The following is a 14310-nucleotide window of genomic DNA, read 5'->3' on the forward strand; positions in this document are numbered from 1 at the left end:
CACTCAACAAAGATTTCCTTAGCTCTGTATCAGGTACTGGTGAGAAAGTAGCAAATAACAGAGTTGGTTCCAGCCCTACATGGAGCTTGTATCTTAAGCAAATCCAGGAAAAATTAATTACTGCCTTCCTTGGATTCCCACACTGTTGCTTTTTGTTCTCTACTTGTATTCTATTATGTCATTGTTTTTCACTATGGGCACACCCCTAAACATCATGGCAATTCAATATCTTATTTGTATTTTTTGTTCCCACAGTCACATACAGTCCCTCCTACACATGTTATACTCAATCAACTTGCATGTGGGAGAATCAGATTTTTCTATGTGATACCTCAGAAAAACCTAGTAGAGGAATAAAAGACTCCTATGGTTTTAAACAATTTCCTAATGCCAATCTCTCCCTTCTCTTCAACCATTGTTCCAGAATTGTAGTAGAAAAATAAGGAAACAGAATTGTCCATATAAGAGGACTTACAGTTTTAACCATGGTTCCTTCTGGTTTTAACCACCCCAGGATTTAACCTCATTTCATTCTAGACTGGTGCTATCCAATACATCTGGCTGTTGAGCATCCAAAGTATGGCTAGTCTGAGTTGAGATATGCTGCTGGTGAAATCTGTGGATATCTGATAAATACTTTTGTATTTAATACATATCAATATGTAATATTTTAATCATATTGGATTAAATAAACTATATTATTAAAATTAATTTTACTTGTTTCTTTTTACTTTTTAAAATGTAAAAGGTTTGCTATTGGAAAATTTTAACTGCCTTTGTGGCTGGCAGTATACTTCTATTGCTATATATTTCTACTGGACAAGATGTTCTAGATTCTTGCCCCCTACTGAGAGGCAATTCTGACCTAGAACAATTCCTTTTGGGAAGCTCCTATATCTTTCTGGTGTTTGGGGTTAAAGTCCTTCATGCTGGCATACCTTGTTTTACCTGGTACCTTGGTGTCCTAAAGTAGTATCTACTACACAAAATACAAGGGCCTGATTCTTCCCTTTGTTTACCCCAAGACTCCTCCTGTCAGCTCTGCAAGGGCTTCCTAGTTTTCCTCTTAGAAATATCTGGTTTTACATGATATCTGTGTCTTTCCCTGGGGTAGTCTGTCTGTTTTTTACACTTAACCTTAATGGTAGAAGAGCTGCAAATGGGGGAGACCAACTCCCTCCCAGAAAGTAAAATACAGTTTGGTATTTGAAATAGGTATTTCCTCCACATTTATTGATTGATTAAATGAAAAATTTTAAGACCCTGAGCCATATTGTAGTTCATATCATGGGAAATGAAACTTGACTTTATTATCCTTCTCATGGCCCAAAAGCATGGGAGGAAACCATGTTTTGTTACTGTATAGCTCCTACTCTTGCAATGCTACAGGATTTTTCAGAGATAGAATGTTGCGGTAAGCCTCACAAGGATACAGCTTTTTTGAAAAATAAGGAAACACAATTGTCCATACAAGTCCACTCAGTGGGTAAATATTAGTTTTGTGGACCCAGAATGACTTGCCCAGTACCCAGTTATTCATAATTTTCCTAGGATTTAAAATCTCAAGCCATGAAAATTCTCCTGCAAAAAGACGAAATGAAGGGCTCTCCTGTAGGATTACTTGTTGCACATATTTCATGCCTCTCAGGGGGTTTCAACTCAATACAGTGACACAGGAAGATCCTGATGATTTCCTCAGAAGAAAACCTAAACCTGCTGAGTGATGAATATACACTGGGTCAATGAGAAGAAAACCACACTGAAGCAAGTAGGAGAAGCTGGGACACACTTTCTCTATTATAGATCTTCTGGGTATCGCAACCCAAGACAAGGAGAAAACTCAAAACCTGGATTTCCTTTCCAAGGACCAAAGGGTTTGACTTCCACATGAAGAACCTCAGCTTTTAGGACCTGTGCTTGAGACATGACCCCTAAAACATCTAACTTTGGAAATGAATAGAATTTGTGTCTTAAGACCTATAGGATTGTAGTGATCTGAGAGAGGTCCCAAAGGGTCTAGGCTCTTGGACTTGCCCTCCCAAGGACTCATCTCAGTACCTCAGATTGCACCCAGACTTAAAGTGAAAAAAGCTCATCTACTTATATTGAAGTCTCAGCCAGAAGAGCAGGCATCTAATTTAGCACACACATCTAAGAGCCTTATGCAACACTCTGCAGGAGTGGAGACTGGCATTGTCCAACTTGGCACTCTCCCTCTGCTTTACGCCAGTGTCTCCCAAAAAAGAGAGTATATACTTGTCTGGTGTCCCAGTTTTTGCAACTGCTGCCCAAGGGACACTGCCAGATCACCTGACCAATGGAACTTATGCTAGTGGTCCTACAGGAGTACATATATTTGCATACTTTTAAAAGTTGCTACCTGAGGATCCTGCTTCCAAACAGCCTGAATCTAAGGGCTGAGATAGTTTCCCTGAGGGACACTAACAGATCTCGGCACATCCATTTAATTAAAAGCTATTAACAATATAATAGGCCACTTGGACAAGCACAAAGATTTGAGAGATGATGAGTGGGGCAAGGTTAAATGATAAGGATCACCTCATATGCAAGGTCATTCCTTCAAGACTGGGAGAGGTGGTGATTTTATTTACTGTATAGAGACCTACAGAGAGTCAAGCAAAATTAAGAAATGGAGAACTATGTTCCAAATGAAAGAACAAGAAAAAATTTCAAGAAAAAACCTTAATGGAATGGAGACAAGTAATTTATCTGATAAGGAATTCAAAATAATAGTCATAAAGATGATCACTGAACTAGGGAGAAGAATGGGTGTGAATACAGTAAGAACTCCACAAAGAGATGGAAAATATAAGGAAGTACCAGGTAGAAGCCACAGAGCTAAAGAATACAATAACTCAACTTAAAAATATACTAGACGGGTTCAACATCAGACTAGATGAAGCAGAAGAAGGAATTAATTGACCTGAAGACAAGGCACTGGAACTCACTCAAAGTAGCAACAAGAAAAAATAATTTTGCAAAGGTAAAGATAGCTTAAGGGTCTTATGCAACAGCTCAAACAGATTAATCGTCACCTCATGAAAATCCCAGAAAGAGAGAGGGGGCAGGGATCAGAAATCTTATTTGAAGAAATAATGGATGAAAACTTGTCTGATCTTGGGAAGGAAACAGACATCCAGATCCAGGAATCTCAGAGAGTTCCAAATAAGATGAAACTAAAAAGACTCACACAAAAAGACATTATAATTTTTTGAGAAGATAAACTGCTAATTAAAAAAAAAAAAAGATAAACTGCTAATTTTTATTTAATGTTGACTCTAAAATTTAAAGGATGATAAAGAGTTGGAGACTAAAAAGTAAGGAAAGGTTATGTATAATTTTATATACTATATCTATCTATGTATCATTACATTACAATAAAACAAATAAAAAAGAATAGCCTTCCTATTCTACTCTGATAGTGAAATGGGTGGTCAAAAGGTACAAACTTTAATTTATAAAATAAATAAGTCCTGGGGCTATAATGTACAACACAGTTTCTATAATTAATAACACTATATTATATATTTGAAAATTGCTAAGACAGTAGATGTTAAAAATTCTTATCATAAGAAAAACTTGTAACTGTGTGACATGTGATCATTTTACTATATATATATACTATATATATATATACACAGACATATATATGTGACATGTGATCATTTTACTATATATATACTATATATATATACAGACATATATATGACATATAATAATTAAAATGTCAAAAAGTTAAAGGCAAGGAGAGAAAACTAAAACAAGCAAAAGGCAAACCACTTCTTATGTACAAGGGAACCCCTCAGATTATCAGCAAATTTTTTGGCAGAAACTTTACAAGCCAGAAGAAAGTAGCATGATATAGTCAAGGTGCTTAAAGGAAAACTCCAAACCAAAAATACCTAGAAAAGTTATCATTGAAAATTGAAGGAGAGATAGTTTTCCAGACAAGCAAGAGCTAAAGGAATTCATCACCACTAAATCAGCCTTACAAGAAATGTTAAAGGGTCTTCCTTAAGCAGAAAAGAAGAATCAAAACCAATTACTAATTGGTAATGAGAAAATATATGAAAGAATAAATGTTATTGGAAAGGTAAATATTAGTAAAGGTAGTAGATTAATCTCTTATAAAGCTAGAATGAAGGTTAAAAGGCAAAAGTGGCACAAAGAATTATAAATACAATAACTACTTAATGGATATACAAGCAAAATGTGACATCAAAAACACAAAGCATGGGAAGGGAAGTAAAAATGTTGAGCTTTACAATGGGATCAAATATAAGTTACAAATTAAAATAGACTATTAGAGATATAAATTGTTATGGATAAGTTTCATGGTAACCACGAAACAAAAACCTATAGCAATATACAAACAACAAATAAAAAGGAATATCAGCATACTACTAAAGAATGTCATCAAACCACAAAGAGATCAAGAGAAAAAGGAATATAAAAGAACTATGGTAACAGCTAGCAAACAATTAACAAAATGGCAATATGTACATACTTATCAATAGTTATGTTAAATATAAATGGATGAAACTATCCAATCAAAAGGCATAGAGTGGCTAAGTAGGTTTTTTGGATGGTTTTTGTTTTTTTGTTTTCTTAAGGCCCATCTATATGTTGCCTATAGGAGACTAACCTCAGAAGTAAGGATACAGACAGAGAGTGAAGGGATGAAAAAAATATTCCTTGCAAATGGAAATCAAAAGAAATCTGGAGTCACTTTACTTTGACAAAATAGGAATCTCAGAGAGTATTCCTATTACTCCTATTACTCCTATTTAGTATTCCTATTTAAAACAAATACTGTGATAAGAAATAAAGATAGGCATTACATAACAATAAAAAGATAATCCAAGAAGATATAACATTTGTCAATATTGATGCACCCAATACAGAAGCACCAAAATATATAAAGCATTTAAAGGAAATATTAATAGACTTAAAGGGAAAAATAAACCGCAATAGAATAATTGTAGGATATTTTAATACCCAACTTACATCAAAGGATAGATTATTCAGACAGGAAATCAATAAGGAAACACTAGCCTTAAATAACACATTTGGCCAGAAGGAATTAACAGATGTATATATAATGTTTCATCTAACAGCAATAGAATGCACATTCTTCTTAAGTGCACATGGAACATTTTTCTTTTTTTTTTTTTTTTTTTTAACATGGAACATTTTTCAAGATAAGTCGTGTGTTAGGCCACAGAAGTCTTAATAAACTTAAGAATATTTCAGTCATATCAAGAATCTTTTCTGACCACAATGGTATGAAATAGTCAATCATAAGAAAAAACCCTGAAAAAATCATAAATATATGGATATCAAGCAACATGCTGTCAAACAACAAATGGGTCAATGAAGAAATTAAAGGAGAAACAAAATACTTCAACACAAACAAAATGGAAATAATGGAAATACAACTTACTCAAATATATAAGATGCAGCAAAAGCAGTTCTAAGAGGGAAGTTCATAGCAACAGGACCACCTCAAAAAACAAGAACATTTTCAAATAAACAATCTAACTGTATATGTCAGGGAACTAGAGAAAGAAAAAACAAAGCCCAAAGTTAGTAGAAGGAAAGAAACAGTGAAGATTAGAGCAGAAATAAATAAAACAGAAACTAAAAAGACAAGAGAAGATTGATGAGACTAAGAACACATTCTTTAAAAAGATAAATAAAATTGACAAGGTTTTATCTAGACTCTCCAAGAAAAGATAAATAAAAATCAGAAATGAAAGAGGAGATGTTACAACTGATACTAAAGAAATACAAAGGATTATAACAGACTACTATGAACAATTATACAATTAAACAAATTGGGCAAGCCAGAAAAAGTAGATAAATTCCTAGAAACATACAATCTATCAAGACAGAATCATGATGAAATAGAAAATCTAAACAAACTGATTAGTACTAAGAAGACAGAATCAGTAATCAAAAACCCACCAGCAAACCGACATTCAAGACCAGACAGCTTCATTGATGAATTATACCAAACATTCAAAGGAGAATTAACACCAATCTTTCTCAAACTCTTCCAAAAAATGAAAAAGGAGGAAACTTCTCCAAATTTATTTTATGAGGCCAGCCTAACCCTGATACTAAAAGCAGACAAGGATGCAACAAGAAAAGAAAACTACAGACCAATATATCTGATAAACATAAATGCAAATCTCCCCAGCAAAGTATTAGCAAGCCAAATTCTACAACACAATAAAATGATCATACACTATGATAAAGTGGTCTTTTTTTAAATTTATTTTTTATTGGTGTTCAATTTGCCAACATATAGAATAACACCCAATGCTCATCCCATCAAGTGCCCCCCTCAGTGCCCGTCACCCAGTCACCCCCGCCCCCAACCTCCCTTTCTACCACCCCTTGTTCCTTTCCCAGAGTTAGGAGTCTGTCATGTTCTGTCTCCCTTTCTGATATTTCCCACTCGTTTTTTCTCCTTTCCCCTTTATTCCCTTTCACTATTTTTTATATTCTCCAAATAAATGGGACCATATGTTTGTCCTTCTCCGATTGACTTATTATGCTGCGTAAAATACGATAAAGTCTTTATTCAAGGGATAGAAGTGTGGTTCAACACCTGCAAATCAGTGTCAAACACCACATTAACAAAACAAAGGACAGCAATTATGATCATCTCAATCGATTCAGAAAAAGCATTTAACAAAATCCAACATTTATTTATGGTAAAAACTATCGACAAAGCGGATATCGAGGGAACATATCTCAGCATAACGAAGACCATATATAACAAGATAACATCACACTCAATGGCAAAAAGGTGAAAGCCTTTCATGTAATATCAGGAAAAAAACAAGGATGCTCACTCTTGCCACTTATATTCAACATAGCACTGGAAGTCCTAGCCAGGACAGTAAGGCAAGAAAAAGAAATAAAAGTTTCCACATTGAAAAGGAAGAAGTAAAACTGTCTCTATTCACACATGATGTGACGTTATATACAGAAAACCCTAAAGACTCCATGAAAAAACTAAGAGTGATAAATGGAGTCAGCAAATTTTCAGGATACAAAATAATATATAAAAATCCATTGTGTTTTCATGCACTAACAGTGAAGTATCAGAAAGAGAAAGCAAGTAAGCAATCCCATTTGCAAGTGCATTAGAAATGAGAAGAAGATACCAAGGAATAAATTTAACCAAGGAAGTAAAAGACCTGTATATTGAACACTACAAGAAATTAATGAAAGAATTTCAACACACAAATAAATAGAAAGATATTTTATGCTCATGGATTAGAAGAACCAATAACATTAAAATGACCACACTATACAAAGCAATCTACAAATTCAGTGAAATCCCTATCAAAATCCCAACTGCATTTTGCAAAGAAATGGAACAAAAGATCCTAAAATTTATATGGAACCACAGAAAAACCCCAAATAGCCAAAGTAATTTTGAGAAAGAAGGGGAAAGATGGAAGCATCATGCTCTCTGATTTCAAACTATACAAAACAATAGTAATTAAAACATTACTGTATTGACATAAAAAACAAAAATATAGAAAAATGGAACAGAATAAGAGGGCCTAAAAATATATTTCAATTAATTTACAACACAAAGGCCAAGAATATGCAATGTTCCCCATTCTCTTCAATAAATTGTACCGGGAAAACTGCACAGCCACATGCAAAAGAAAGACCTGTACCACTGTCTTACATTATATACAAATACTAACTAAAAATAGATTGAGAGCTTACATGTAAGACCTGAAATTCTAAAACTCCCAGAAGAAAACACAGGTAGTAATCTCCTTGATTTAGGTCTTGAAATTTTTTTTGAATCTGACAAAAGCAGAAGCAACAAAAGCAAAAATAAATAAGTGAAACTCCGCATTATTGAAAAGCTTCTGCACACTGAAGGAAACCATCAACAAAATGAAAAGGCAACTTACTTAATGGAAGATAATATTTGCTAATTATATATCTTGTAAGGGGTTAATATCCAAAAACTACAAAGAACTTATATAACACAATAGCAAAAAACAAAAAATCTGACCAAAAAATGGGCCAATTTGAACAGATATTTTCTCAAAGACATACAGATGGCTAACAGACACATGAAAAGATCCTCAACACCATTAATCATCAGGGAAATGCAAATCACAACCACAATGAGATATTACTAGTCAGAATGACTAGTAGGAAAAAAAAAAAAAAAGAAAGAAGTGTTGGCCAGGATGTGGAAAAAAGGGAACCCTTGCACACTGTGGGTGGGAATGTAAGTTGATGCAGCCACTATGGAAAACAGTATGGAGGTTCCTCAAAAAGTTAAAAATAGAACTGCCATGTGATCCAGCTCTTCCAACTTCAGGATATTTATCCGAAAAAAATTAAAACATAACTCAAAAAGATATATGCACCCCTCTGTTCATTGTAGCTGTATTTCCAATAGCAAGATATGGAAATAACCTAAGTGTTCATAAATGGATGAATGGATAAAGAAAATATTGTATATATAAACAATGGAATATGGTTCTGCCATAAAAAAGAATGAAATCTTGCCATTTCCAACAACATAGAACTTGAAGACATTTTGCTAAATGAAATAAGCCGGACAAAGAGAAATATGTGATCTCTCTTGTATGTCGAATCTGAAAAAAGAGAACAAAACAAACAAAACAAAAACAGAAATTAAACTTATAGAGAGCAGAGAACAGATTGGTAGATGCCAGGGGAAGGGAATGAGGGATGGGAGGAATACATAAAGAGGGTACAAATATATTTTTAAACATTTTAAAAGGAAAAACAAAACACAATTCAATATGAAATATTTCCTTTATTCAATACTCCACTCATCATGAGGTTATACTGCACACAGGCTGTCATTATTAAAGCTTCCTGGATGAATCCTTTTGAAAATACTGCTAAGAAAAATCTTTATTGTATTCCATAAAATGTCAAATGATTGTCCGTAGATGATTGCCTTGCCCTTTTAATTCCTAATGCATAGTACTATCAACAAGCTGGATCCCCCCCACCTCCCCGCCCCTGCATTGTTGTTTATTCCATTTGCCTCCTTGGCAAACATGACTGCTGTTATTTTCCTCAAATGAGTTTAAATTGTGAATTACATCAGTTCATCACAGCCAAACCTCTTCTTGATTGCAGAACTCAAATGTCCCCCCTCTAAATTAAAATGAAATTCATAAAATGCTGCCAACTGTTTTTCCAACTCTTCCAGAATGGAACATATCCAAAATGCTATGGAGCATTCTGATAGATTACACCACATTAAGATACATAAACATTTAAAATCACTTACATCTTATTTGCTGTTTGGGGGAAACTTTTATATTGAGTCATGGAGGTGGTGGGTGAGGATGAATGTCTATCTGTTGATTGCTGTTTGTGTTCCTTGGAAGGTATGGATGACTTTTGTGAATTTTCAAAGTACACCACTGAGATTTCTGTTAATTGTGATTAGGTACCAGAAGCTGCGTTGCCTATGAGAGAGGACAGAGGTGTTAGGGATGGCCATTTAAAAATATTAACAGTTTATTTTTTTAGAGCAGTTTTATTCAGAGCAAAATTGAGAGAAAGACACTGAGATTTCCCATATACTCCTTATCCCCACTCTGGAAAACAGTATGGAGGTTCCTCAAAGAGGTAAAAATAGAGCTACCTTAAGACCCAACAATTGCACTACTAGGTATTTACTCAAAAGACATAAAAACACAGATTTAAAGGGGTACATGCATCCTGATGTTTATAGCAGCATTACCAGCAATAGCCAAACTATGGAAAGAGCCCAAATGTTCATCAACTGATGAATGGATAAAGAGGTGTATATATATATATATATATATATATATATATATATATATATATATACACACACACACATACATATATATATACACATATATATATACACACATACATATATATAGTTATATAATGAGTAATATTAGAATATTACTCATTCATCCAAAAAAGTGAAATCTTGCCATTTGCAATGACATGTATTATCTAGATTGTATTATGCTAAGTGAAATAAATCAGTCAGAGAAAGATGAATGCTATACAATTTCATTCAAATGTGGAATTTGAGAAACAAAACAGATGAACATAGAGGAAGAAAAAAGAGAGAAGGAAGCAAATCATGAAAGACTCAAGTATAGAGAGCAAAGTGAGGGTTGATGAAGGAAAGTGGGGTGGGGGATGGGCAAAAGGCAGGATGGGTATTAAGGAGGGCACTTATGATGAGCACTGGGTGTTGTATGTAAGTGATGAATTATTAAATCCTACTCCTGAAATAAAAAAATAAGCAAATAAATAAATAAAATACATTTTTATTTTTATTTTTTTTTAATTTTTTTTTTTTAAATTTTATTTATTTATGATAGGCACACAGTGAGAGAGAGAGAAGCAGAGACACAGGCAGAGGGAGAAGCAGGCTCCATGCACCGGGAGCCCGACGTGGGATTCGATCCCGGGTCTCCAGGATCGCGTCCTGGGCCAAAGGCAGGCGCCAAACCGCTGCGCCACCCAGGGATCCCATAAAATACATTTTTAAAAATGACAGTACATGTCTTGCTAGATTTGGAGGGCAGCCTAACAAATGTAAAGCATTTCAACCAGTCTCTCAACAATGAAACTTGTGAGGATCCACAAAACAACAGTATCCAAGCATCACATAAACAATGTCCATGGTCTTGGATTTCATGAACTAAAAGAAATTTCAAATTTTGTTTTGATGGAGCTGAAAGCAAGCTGACAAACTTTTATCTTGTTAAGTGAAGATAGTGAGGAAGAATGCCAAGCCAATGATCACTAACTCTTATCATTTCATTTAGAAGAAATAAATTTTGTGACAATAAAAAAGGAAGAGCATAATCTAAGAAACAACACTACCCTTTAAATTAAATGAATCCAGCTTCGTGAAAAAAAGTCCTCACTTTTTTCATTTCACTTTGAATGGTAAACAAATTCATCTGAAGCAGGCCCTGCTTGAACTGATGAATCTTTAGGGAAGCCTGGAACCCCTTTCCTTGTTGATTATTGTAAGCCATGTTTCTCTCCTGTGGCTGGGCTCCTCTTGTTTTCTGAATGATCGACCTGTCAGTCTTATTAGGGAAATATGATGACAGTGAGGCTTTTTCTTCCTCTATAGAGGTTGAGTTTAAATTCCCCTCTTTTAAATGTGTGCCTGTCAGGCTTTGGTGCTTTTGGATCTATTTTCAGTGGCTTTCCATCTGACCTGAAAACACACATATGGTTGCTTGTTCACTGATGTTCCCATCTGTACAGCTCGGCTTATATTCTCAGATTCAACACACTTTATTTTCTCTTCTCATTTTCAGAATATTGCACATGAACTCCCTGAAAATGTTATCATTTTTGGCTTGTTTATGATTTTTTTTAAGAAATGATGGTGGCTGCAGGCATTAATTTCTGCTCCACATTTTGCAATGATTCTCTCCTTTAATTTTTTAGGTGATAAATCCTACAAAGTTGCACCATTGGTTTAGCATATGTATCAACAGAATAGTTCATTCTTGTAACCATGGAAAAACACATGGGATTGTCACCTTAATAGTGGAATACTTGCAGGAAGACTGTCATATTGTTATAGAATTCGAATTCTGTACTAAAAAATAGCCTTCTTGATAATATATAGACTAAGATCCTTAGTGTCAGGTAAGAAAATTAATATCCAAAGATGGGAAAAATTTACCATAGGTCACATAGAGAGTTAGACTTTGGAAAAATGACTCAAAATCATGTTGCAAATGATATTGTTATTGACTGAGCCATTAGAAAATGTTTGTTATTCTAGAATTATTTAACTAGTATCATACTTATGGTTTTGGGTTATGGCCCATCTACAATATAAGTGTGATTGTCCTGAGACTTAAGGATATTGATTGACATGAATCTGGGTTGAGAGTCATAGAACAGAGTCAAGAAGAGAAATAGCCAATGAAACATATAAATGTTATATTTGTACCCTGAACCCAGTTCGTGGTTAAACATTAAACACATACTGGCTGTTCACTGCATAAGGGAGGCAGTATCTGGTAATGGCTAACGTTCTGAACTTTAGTGCTAGAAAAAAACAGAGTTTGAGCCTTAGCTCCAAAACTTATTTGTATGAATTTCAAAAATTTGTTTAATCTCTCTAAGTCTTAGTTTCTAATCTCTGAAATGATAATATTAACTTCAAGGTGTCACAGCAGTTAATACTATGATAGTAAACAAGTAGAATGTGAATTCTTATTGGAGTAAGGTTATATCTAGAAGGCTACTGCTCTGAGAAATTTTTGTACAAGCAGGATTCTAACAGAACTTTGTAAAGTGAAAATTAGGTGATCAGATATGACAAAATTGTAGGGAGAATTGTGTAAGAAGTGTGAACAGGACAAAATGTATCATGGAACCATACAGGTTGATTTATGACATCATACATTACAGTATATGGTATTTGAGGATACATGACACGGCATGGCAAACTATAACCCATGAGTCTGCTGCCTGTTTTTGTGAATAAAGTTATTTTTTTTAAGATTCATTTGTTTATTTGAGAAAGAAAGAGAGGGAGAACATGAAGGCAGAGGTGGGGAGAAGAGGGAGAAGAGAGAGAATCTCAAACAGACTCCTTGCTGAGCACAGAGCCCCAAATGAAGCTCTATCTCATGACACAGAGATCATGACCTGAGCCAAAATCAAGAGTCAGACACTTAACTGACTGAGCCATCTAGGCACCCCTTTGTTAATAAAGGGGTTATGTTATTGGAACATAACTATGTCCATTTATTTAATATCATCTATTGTTACACTGCTTTTGTGCTACCAAGGCAGAGTTGAATAGTCATGATAGAGACAATATGACCCACAAAACCTAAAACATTTACTATTTGGGCACTTACAGAAAATGTTTGCCAATTCCTGGTATAAAATGATGCTGATGCTACAGGTTCACTTTCTTTTTTACTGGGAAGGCAGCAAAGCAACCAGCATTTGGTCCTCAGTGTTCTGCATATACTAAGCAACCTATACATTCTGAGTGTGTTCATACTTTCAATTTCCTTTAACTTTAGTAAAAATAAATACAGAGAATAGTAAGGTACCCAAAGTACCATCTAACATGGGTTATGTAAAGAGCCAATTGCATTCCTAAAAACTGATTTGTGAAATTTCTTTTCCAGCACAAATCTTATCGACTTAGCTCAGTGGTTCTCATCCTTGAGATGGCTGGGCCCCAGCACCCCCAGACTTCCGATTCAATACATCTAGTGTGGGGCCTGAGAATTTGCATTTCTACCAAGTCCCCGGGTGATGTTGATGCTGCTTTTGCAAAGCACCATTTAAGGAATACACATGTGTGGACTGTGCACAGGTTGATTGGATTGCAATCTCTACAAGGCCCTGGATGTATGCATTTTATTTACTGAAGTGTGTTCATCCTCTGTCACAGTGCCTGGCTCATCTTTACCCAGCACTCAATACATGTTTGTCAAATGGATGAATACAAAGGTACTATCTGTTCTACAACCATTAGGAACTGATGAATCCTTAGAAAGGACATCTAGTAGGAACCTGCTCAGGAGGAAGAGCCTTGTTGAGGTATCAGCACAAGACAAAATTTCACCTGGATTACATGTGGACACTCATCTGGTGTGTATCTCCAAGTCCTTCACAGATATATGAACAAATCTATTGCAGAGAAAATGGGCACCCACTTGCAATTTTCCTCTCCATGAATGCTGCTTTGTGAGCTAGACCAGGGGTCAACAAACTTTTTCTTAAAGGACCAGATCATAAGTATTTCAGGCTTTGCAGGCGAAGAGGCAAAATTGAGGCCATTATATAGATACTTATACAAGCATTTAAAGTGCAATCCTTTAAAACTATTCTTAGTTTGAGGACCATTGAAAGATGGGCAGCTGGCTGGATTTGGCCTCAGGGGCTGTACTTTGCCAGTCCTTGAGTTAGAAAAGAAGATGGGAGGGAGATTAGGATGGAGAAAAGGTCTGAGGGGTAGGGAAAAAAAAAAGTTAGAAAGGCAAAACCTAAATAGAAATTCATTTTATTCTTCTCCTTGGGCCTGCTGTAGACACTGGCATCTAGTGCTGCAATAAACATAACATTATGTAGCCAATTTCGAGTTTAACTCAGCTGAGCTCATTATCTCAGTTACTGGTCTAAGTAATCTGATACAGCCAACAGCTCTGCTTCAAAGCATGGATGAAGAAAATGCATGCTCTACTTCAGTATCACAGATATATCCGG

This window comes from Vulpes lagopus, chromosome 7 (assembly GCF_018345385.1).
Source record: "Vulpes lagopus strain Blue_001 chromosome 7, ASM1834538v1, whole genome shotgun sequence".
Lineage (NCBI taxonomy): Eukaryota > Metazoa > Chordata > Mammalia > Carnivora > Canidae > Vulpes > Vulpes lagopus.